This window comes from Rhinolophus sinicus, linkage group LG06 (assembly GCF_036562045.2).
Source record: "Rhinolophus sinicus isolate RSC01 linkage group LG06, ASM3656204v1, whole genome shotgun sequence".
Classification (NCBI taxonomy): Eukaryota; Metazoa; Chordata; class Mammalia; order Chiroptera; family Rhinolophidae; genus Rhinolophus; species Rhinolophus sinicus.
Genome location: NC_133756.1, coordinates 2,793,543 through 2,801,116, shown reverse-complemented (window position 1 = coordinate 2,801,116; position 7,574 = coordinate 2,793,543). Strand labels below are relative to the sequence as shown.

Below are 7,574 nucleotides of genomic sequence, written 5' to 3'. Positions count from 1 at the left end.
TCTCCTCAGTGCTATTGATGCTTTTCAGGTTACTGGGTTGCTCTTCCAGTTCCATGAGTTGACTCTGGTTATACCTTTGTGGCCACTAAGAGTCGAGAGAAGCTCCTGGCAGTTGATCCTGATAGCTCAGCTGTTGTCCACTTAGTTTCAGTGCAGCCACCTCCATTCCTGGGGTGTTTCATGACATGGTTGATTCGTTACTCTGTTCTTTAAAGTCTAAATCCAACTTTCACAACTCATGGTTTAATTTAGGGTGGTGGCTCCCTACATCCTTGTGATAGGCTGAATAATGGCCCCCACAAAATGTCCACATCCTAATCCCCAGAACCTGTGACTCTTACAAAAGTGATGTGCAGACCTGCAGATGTGATTACGTTAAGGGTCTTAAGATGGGGAGATTATCCTGGATTATCTGATGGACCCTAAATGTAATCACAAGAATCCTTTCAAGAGGGAGGCAAGGTCAATGGAGGAAGTAGGAGGTGTGATGACCAAAGCCAGTGATTCAAGGAAAAGGTTGTGAACCAGGGAGTGCAGGCGGCCACAGGAGCTGACGAAGACAGGGGGACAGATTCTCCCTCAGAGCCTCCAGAAGGAACTGGCGCTGCTGACACCTTGACTTTAGCTCAGTAAAACTGACTTTAGATTTCTGACTTCCAGATCTGTAAGACAATAAATTTGTGTTGTTTTAAGCACTGAGTTTGTGGCAATTTATTACAGCAACGACAGTAAATTAATCAGTCCCCTACTTGCATAACCAGGGGAGATTAAGACTCAATACAGATCTGGAATTGCTTATTGACCAAGTAAGGGTGTAGCTGAAAGAAACACAATCCGTCCTACAAAAGTAAACCAGGGTGGAGTACATAAAAGAGATATAAGCAAGACTGGCCTACTCCAAGAAGTGGGAGGCACAGCCGGCAGGACATACAAATGCAACATCCAATTCCAACAGGCCCTTTGGTGAGTTTGCACAGAGAAGGGGCACGGGATGTTGATGGAAGGCTGAGCTGTAAACATCTTTAGGTCTTTGGCCCCTGTTTTGCTAATAACTAGATTTGTAATAGAGAATTTCCACCAGGGTTTTGGACTAGGTGTTGTTGATGTGGGTTACTGAAAGAAGGGTGGATATGATGATGGAGCTACCCTATAAAATGGGGAAATTCATCACCAGGGAGGCTGGTGAGAGAAAGCCTGGGCATCCCCACTGAATTAGGGCTGGATATAGCTGAATATTCTGCAAGGAAGTTACTTAACATGACAATTTAGTTATGTTACTGCTTCACTTATTTGGAAGTCATAACTGAAAGTCAGGAAGGAAAGAAAATTTTTTGAGTAGTCAAAAAAGATGTTTCTGGGTTTGCATACTTTAGTTTTACTTATTTATTCATTTATTTAAATTTTTAAAATTTAAATTTATTGGGGTAACGTTACATATGTTTCAGGTGTACAATTCTATAATACAACATCTGTATGTTGTATTGTATTCTCACTACCCAGAGTCTAGTCCCCTTCCATTTCCATATATTTAATCTCCTTTACCTGCTACATCCTCCCCTCAACCCTCTTCCTCTCTGGTAACCATATTATTTTCTGTGTCTCTGAGTTTCTTTGTTTTGTTCGTTCGTTTGTTGCTTTCTGTTTTACATCCCTCATGAGTGAAATCATATGGTTCTTATCCTTTTCCATCTGACTAATTTAGTACGATGCTGTTAAGATCCATCCATGTTGTTGCAAATGGCAAGATGTCATCATTTTTTTATGGCTGAGTAGTCGTATTCCATTGTATATAGGTACCACTTTTGTATCAGGGTAATGTTGGCCTCATACAATGAGTTAGGAAATAGTCCCTCTTCTTGGATTTTTTGGAAGAGTTTGTGGAGGACAGGTATTAAATCTTGAATATTTGGTAGAAATCACTAGTGAAACCATCTGGTCCTGGACTTTTACTTCTTGAGAGGTTTTTGATGACTGTGTCCTTACCGTTGATTGGTCTATTTTGGCTTTCCATTTCTTCATGGTTCTTCCAGGTTTTTCTAGGAAGGTTATATATTTCTGAGAATTTGTCCATATCTTCCAGGTTATCAAATTTGGTGGTAGCCTTTTATAGTATTCTTGTATAGTCCTTTGTATTTCTTTGGTGTCTGTTATCACTTCTCCTCTTTCGTTTTTTATTATTATTTGTGTCTTTTTTCTTTTTTTTCCTTAGTGAGTCTAGCCAGAGGTTTGTGAATTTTATTTCTCTTTTCAAAGAACCAGCTCTTTGTTTCATTATTTTTTCTAGTGTCTTTTTATTCTCTGTTTCATTTAATTCTGCTCTAATTTTTATTACTTCCTTTCTTCTACTGACTTTGGGCTTTGTTTGTTCTTCTTTTTCTAGTTCTTTAAGGTGAAGTGTTAGATTGTTTATTTGAGATTTTTCTTATTTCTTGAGGTTGGCTTATAATGGCATAAACTTCCCTCTTTTTTTTTTTTTTCAAATATCACAATGTTTATTGATAGATACAAGTATATAAAATCAGGGCATGAACATGACTTGATAAATTAAGTAGACTTAAGTTCAACACTATAATAAGAGGGACCAATTCAAATTCTCACCATTTGTTTCACACCCATAAAAACCACTATCTTTTGACCTCTTTTTTTATTTCTTCTTTGACCCAATACTTGTTCAGGAGCGTGTTGTTTAATCTCCACATATTTGTGGTTTTTCCAGCTTTCTTCTTGTATTTAATTTCCAGTTTCATACCACTGTGGTCAGAAAATATGCATGATATGATTACACTTTTCTTAAATTTATTGAGACTAACTTTGTTCCCCAACATATGGTTTATCTTTGAGAATGTTCCATGTGCACTTGAGCAAAATGTATATTCTGTTGTTTTGGGATGTAAAGCTATGTAGATATCAATCAGGTCCATGTTGTCCAATGTGTCATTTAAGGTTGATGTTTCCTTATTGACTTTGTTTGGTTGATCTATACATTGTTGTCAATGGAGTATTTAGGTCCCCTACTTTAATTGTATTCTTGTCAGTTTCTCCCTTTAGGTCTGTTGGTAATTGTTTTATATATTTTGATGCTCTCAGGTTGGGTGCATACATATTGACCACTGTTATGCCTTCTTGATGAATTGTCCATCCCCTTTATCCTTATAAAATGACCATCTTTGTCTCTTGTTACCATTTTTATCTTGAAACCATCTATTTTGTGTGAGATAAGCATGGCTACATCCACTTTTCTCTGGATGCCATTTTCATAAAGTATCATCTTCCACCCCTTCATTTTGAGCCTATATTTGTCTTTGTAGCTGAGATGGGTCTCCTAAATAAACATAAAGTGGGCTTTGTTTTTTAATCTATTCCGCTACTCTGTGCGTTTTAATTGGTGAGTTCAGTCCACTTACATTTAGGGTTATTATTGATTTATGATGACTTACTATAGCCATTTCATGTGTTGTTTTCCGGTTGTTCTGATCTCCATTGTTTTTTTTCCCTTGTATTTCTGTGTGCTGTTTTAGATTGGTGGTGTTCTATGATTGTTTCCCCTCCATTTCCATATATGTATATTACATGTCTCAGTTCTAGATTTTTGTTTTGTGGTTATTAGATTTATGCAAAAAAAAAAAGTTTCATACATAGAGTAGTCCTTTATCTTCTGATTGCATCTTATCTCCATTCGTCTGTGCAAGTTCAGTACTTTCCCCCCCATCCTTTTTATGCTTTTGTTGTCACAAATTATCCCTTTTTATGCTGTGCATTTGTTTCCAGATTGCAGGAGCTACACTCTTTTTAAAAAATGCTTTTACCCCCTTTAACCTTTATGTTATAATTAAATGTTTAATACGGTTTTCTGAAATAGAGTGCAACGTCCTGCTTCTGTCTGTCTGTTACTCATTTTACTCATGGTTTCGTATCCTTTTGTCTTTTTGTTTCAGATAGAAGAGCTCCTTTCAACATTTCTTGTAATGCAGGTCTTGTGGTGGTAAATTCCCTCAGCTTTTGTTTGTCTAGAAAAGTCTTTACTTCTCTTTCATATCTAAAGGATAACTTTGCTGGATTTTTGGCAGATGATTTCTCTTTCAATACTTTGAATATTTGATTTCACTCTCTTTTAGCTTGTAAAGTTTCTGCTGAAAACTCTGATAATAATCTAATGGGATTACCGTCTTCTTTTCCCTGACTGCCTTGAGAATTCTTTCTTTGTCATTAACTTTGGACAGTTTTAATATAATGTGTCTTGAAGAAGATCTTTTCGCATGGAGATAACTAGGTGTTCTGTTAGCTTCTTGGATTCAAGGGTACAGCTTTTTTTTTAACAACTTTGGAAGTTCTCAATGATTATTTACTTCAAGGCTCTCTGTTCCCTTGCCCCTCTCTTCTCCTTCTGGTGTACCCATTATTCTTATATTGCTCTTTCTAATGGAGTCACATAGTTCTCGTAGACTTTTTTCATTTTTTAAAAACTCTCAATTCTCTCTCTTCTTCCACCTGAGTCACTTCTATGTTTCTATCTTCAAGATCACTAATTCTTTCGTATGGTCTGCTCTATTTCCTAAGCTCTCTGATTCATTCTTCACTTCATTTATTGAGTTCTTCCACCCTCGAATTTCTGTTTGGTTCTTTTTTATAGTTTTAATATATTTGGTAAAGTACTCCTTTTTTTCATTGAGTTTATTCCTCAGCTTTTTGAACTGCTTTTCTGAGTTTTTTTGTATCTCATTGAGTTTTTTCAGAACTGCAATTTTGAATTTTTTGTTATTTAAATCACGGTCTTCCATGTCTTTGAGTTTGTTTTCTGGAGACTTTTGATATTCTTTCTGAGCTAACTTGTTACTTTGGTTATTCATTGTACTCGATGGATTATTTCTCTGCCTGGTCATTTGAGGGATTGAAACCTTCCTTTTTAAGTACTGGGTTTTTTGTTTGTTTGTTTGTTTGTTTGTTTGTTTATCTTTTTGGTTTTCCAGTAGATGGTGTTATAGAGCAAGTTTTTGTTTACTCTTGCACTCTTGGGGCTTACAGGATCTTGGTAAGACCATATTGCCTTAGCCATTGAAAATACCCAGTATTCCCTAAGGAGGTGGGAGTTCCCTCTGTGACTGGATTGCCTCAGTCTCAGGGCATCACCTACTTTGCGGTATGTGGCAAGCAATGGGGCTCCAGGTCTGCAACTTCTTGGTGCTGCTTTCCTGCTACCAGAAGCTGCCAGCTGCACTGTACTATCTGAGGTGTCCAGCTGTCTCTACTGGGTTCCCCATGAGGGGTGGAGAAGGATGGGTGGGGGGGGGGGAGGCAGGTTTGCACACCTGCAACTTGCTTTGTCCACTGGGTTTAGCCAAAATATGTACTGCTCACTCAGGCTGGAATGTTGCTTCTGCCCCTTTGTGACCTGTGAAGTAAGGGCTGTAATCTAACACCTCCACTTCTACTGCATCTGCTGGGACTGGGCAGGAGACAGGAGCCTAAGTGGGGTGTGGATTCACTCATCTGCATCTTTATTTTTTTCCCTAGAAATGGTAGCTGCCCCACCATAACTTCCATACCTTTGAATTGCATCTTTGTCCCATCACTTGGCCCTGCCATGTTGTGTACCAGCAACTCAGGCTGAATGCTGCCTCTGCCCCTCTAGTCCTCTGCATGTTGTGGAGTGCTGCAATCTGACCCTCCACTGCTACCGCCTCTGCTGGGGCCAGATAGTCTGTGGCTCCTGCCTCTGTCCTTCCCCCATCCTCCCTTTCCAGCTTGTTCCCATACACCCACCTTCAGCTGTCTTGATGCGTGGATCTCTTAGATATGTTTGTGTGTTGAGCAAGGAATCCTTGAATTATAGTTGAGTTATAACTGTCCAACTTGTGGTAGCTTTAAGGGGAGCCACCAAGATGTCTTCTCATGCCACCGTGCTGCTGCTGTCACTCTCATACTTTGGTGGTAGTGTAGTCTCTGGGCTCTCTGTCTCAGCTCCATCTATTCTTTTTGTGCATGTAGTCCTAAGAAGTGTAGTTATCTGATTGCTGGCAAAACAGATGAAAAAACAGCCAATAAGAAGCCAGGAGATCAGGGTGGGCAAACAGACAATGCTAGAGGCAACAGCTGGCAGCCTGTGTGAGCAATGCTAAGTATAAAAAAACACCATAAACACACTGGTACCTCCAGGTGCTCCACTGCCCAGCCCTGCCCAGGATCTCCCAATCTCCCTACATCCACCAACTACAGGGTTAACTCCTGGCAGAGCAAGGGGCTTCCAGACCCTGCTACAGCAGCACCAAGTCTCATTTCCGTTCTGGTTGATAATGCTCTGGACTTACGGATGTTAATCATTTGAACATCACCCATGAACGCAGGCATGCATTGCTTTAATAACGGAGTAAGCTGGCTAACCTTCCCTCCGCTCCATATTTGATATAAGAAGTAAAAAAAATAACAGTTAGGGGTCATTTCCTGTGGGGAGAATGGTTATGTATAGTTGGGTATCAATGTATTATAATGCAAGATAAGAATTAATTTTTGTATCAGTGGGCCTCAGTCATTAGGAAAAGTTTAATTATTTTCAGCTTTATCTATTTAAGAAAGCAGGCAAGAGTGTGATACATTTTATAAGTTTTAATCCAAAATGGACTAAGTGTCATGGTGTTTATATAGAATTGAGCCTCTAACCACCTAGAAAACTCACTTGCCCAGAGTGACTCATTCTTCAGGATTCCAGAGCAGGAACTCCTGAATGAAACAGAACAATGGCCTGTCTATATTACTTATAACCAAAATATACATACTCTTGTATAGCCAGATTCATTCTTCTGTGCTGGTCCTGTATAAAGCTGAGCATTGATTGGCTCATCTGGGCTGATGGTGCCTCCATGCTCACCTGAGCTGATCACCCTTCTCTGCTCACCTGGGCTGACCTGCCTTCGTGCTCGCCTGGGGTGATGTCCCGTCCATCTTCACCTGGGCTGACCGTGCCTCTCTGTTTACCTGGGCTCATCACCCTTTCCTGTTCACCTGGGTTGACCATGCCTCCTTGCTCACCTGGGCTGATCGTCTGTCCCTGCTCACCTGGGTAGACAACACCTCCCTGCCCTCTTCTTTGCCTCAGTGGGCCTTTGTCATGGAGCTGTGGTGGCACCACGGAAGAAAACAAGCTCCTTTCTCATTTGTGACATCATATTGTGATGAAAATGGCATGTTTGTCAAGTAATCTCAGGTAGTCACTCAAACCATAGGCTTTAGGAAAAAACAGGAGTTTGGAATAAGATATAACCTCAATGAGCTGGAGGTGTGGTTGGATGAAATCAGAGGCAAGTTCAGAGTCTAATGTGACACACGGAAACAAGACAAACAAAACAAAATCCCCAAAACAAAACAAACAAAAACTAACAATGTGCTTTGCAAATAGGAGGAGGAAACTCATGTTCAAAGTTAATGGAAAATTTTAAATTTGAGAAGACAGTGAGTTAGAAAATAGGCAACACAAGTTGCCTGATTCTGTGTGGATTATGTCAGTAGAGCGTGCTACACAGGAGAGAGTGAGGGGACCCTCTTTCTTTAGTAATGTGTCCTCATTAGCCGATGGGTCTGAA

The 7,574-nt window shown here is 39.8% G+C and overlaps 1 protein-coding gene across 1 annotated transcript in view; it reads left to right on the top strand.

Annotated features, from left to right (window-relative positions):
- Nucleotides 1–864: 864 nt before the first annotated feature.
- CA6 (carbonic anhydrase 6) overlaps nucleotides 865–7,574 on the top strand; it is a 28,415-nt gene continuing 21,705 nt past the window's right edge. The window contains exon 1 of the mRNA XM_019746674.2: nucleotides 865–963. The gene's annotated coding sequence lies outside the window, so the exon portion shown is untranslated. The remainder of the gene's footprint in view (nucleotides 964–7,574) is intronic.